The sequence below is a fragment of the Dasypus novemcinctus genome, chromosome 9 (genome assembly GCF_030445035.2).
Source record: "Dasypus novemcinctus isolate mDasNov1 chromosome 9, mDasNov1.1.hap2, whole genome shotgun sequence".
NCBI classification, from domain to species: Eukaryota; Metazoa; Chordata; class Mammalia; order Cingulata; family Dasypodidae; genus Dasypus; species Dasypus novemcinctus.
This window is the reverse complement of record NC_080681.1, coordinates 95,151,580-95,153,351: the sequence shown is the minus strand read 5'-3', so window position 1 is coordinate 95,153,351 and position 1,772 is coordinate 95,151,580. Positions and strand designations below refer to the sequence as shown.

The 1,772-nt window shown below is 46.8% G+C and overlaps 1 pseudogene; it reads right to left on the bottom strand.

Annotated features, from left to right (window-relative positions):
• Nucleotides 1-368: 368 nt before the first annotated feature.
• Nucleotides 369-1,106, bottom strand: LOC139439689 (iron-sulfur cluster assembly enzyme ISCU pseudogene; annotated as a pseudogene).
• Between the last annotated feature and the right edge of the window lie 666 nt (nt 1,107-1,772).

The window sequence follows — 1,772 nt, the reverse complement described above, 5'->3', positions numbered from 1 at the left end:
CATAATGTGAACAGCAAATACTGTGAGTAATTTTATTTTTAAAATTTCCTTTATTTACCCTCCCCTTCCCCCAGATGATTCGCTTGTCTGTCTGCTCATTGTTTGCTCGCCTTCTCTAGGAGGCACCAGGAATTGAACCTGGGACCTCTTACATGAGAGGCGAGTGCCCAAAAGATTGAACCACATTTGCTCTCAGTGGGCTCCAGCGTCTGCTGGCTTGTGGCCTCAGCTTGTTGCAGTGGGGACAGAGTCTAGCTCTGTTGCAGTGGCATCTAGCTCTGTTGCGGTGAGAGGTGACATCTGCTCGTCTTCTTTAGGAGGTACCAGGACCCAAACCTGGGACCGCCCATGTATTAAGTGGGTGTCCACATGGTTGAGCCACATTCACTTCCTCACAGCTGTTTTTATTGTAGTGTGAGGGGCTTCTGGACATCTAAGGTAACTACACAGCATGTGGGGAAACAGCCAATGTGACCTACTGGAGGCTTCACCAAGGGCTCACTGCTTCTCTGTCTCTCCTTTCTTGAGTTCCAGTTTCAGAACTTGCTTCAGTTCATAATCAGCCAGGACAGCCTTGACTGCATTTCTAGCCAGCAAGGAACTGTGCAGTTTCACAGGAGGAAGGCAGAGTTCCTTGGTAGTATCTGTGTTTTTGATAGTCAAGGCTTCCTCAACCATTTTCCCTTTCATTCAGTGGCTAATGAGCTGTAGGCAATCACAGAACCACAGCCAAATGTTTTAAACCTGGCATCCACAACCTTCCCTTTTTTATCCACTTGAGCCTGTAATTTCACTACATCACCGCAAGCTAAAGCCCTCACCAATCCAGTTCCAACATTTTCAGATGTCTGGTCAAGGGATTCCACATTTCTAAGAGTTTCATAATGATCAATAACTTTCTTAAGACAGAGCCCGACAGGTGTGGACTCTGCAGTAGCAAGGCCGACATAGCCTGTCCTAACCGGCCTGCTCCTGTCACCGCCATCTTGCAGGGGTGCACCTCCTCAAAGCAATCTTAATAGGTAATCCAATCTAGGGCCTTTCAACTGAATCTAATATAATCAAAGGGTATCACAACCAGAAGAATAGGTTAGTTTACAAACATAATCTTTCTCTTTTTGGGATTCATAAATAATCTCAAATTATGACAGGTGGGGAGATTAAGGGGTATAGGAATATAGTTTGTATATACTACTGAAATTAAATTATATCAAAGCAAATGGGATTACAGATATAGGATGTTAATTTAAACACCATGGAAATAGTAAGTGTGGTTAATCCACTGAATAATATACTTGGGAGTGGCTAAGATAGGAAAGTTTATGTTGTACACATGAGAAAGAAGAGAAGAGAACTAAAGAGACAACAATTAAGGCAATACATGGGGAAGCGGACTTGACCCAGTGGTTAGGGTGTCCGCTTACCACATGCGAGGGCCGCGGTTCAAACTCCCCTCCTTGACCCATGTGGAGCTGGCCCACGGGCAGTGCTGATGTGCGCAAGGAGTGCCGTGCCACGCAGGGGTGTCCCCGCATAGGGGAGCCCCACGGGCAAGGAGTGCGCCCCGTAAGGAGAGCTGCCCAGAGCGAAAGAAAGGTCAGCCCGCCCAGGAGTGGCACCACACACACGGAGAGCTGACGCAACAAAAAGAAACACAGATTCCTGTGCTGCTGACAACAGAAGCGGACAAAGACGAAAACGCAGCAAATAGACACAGAGAACAGACAACTGGGGGTGGGGAAGGGGAGAGGAAAAAAAAAAAAGGCAATACA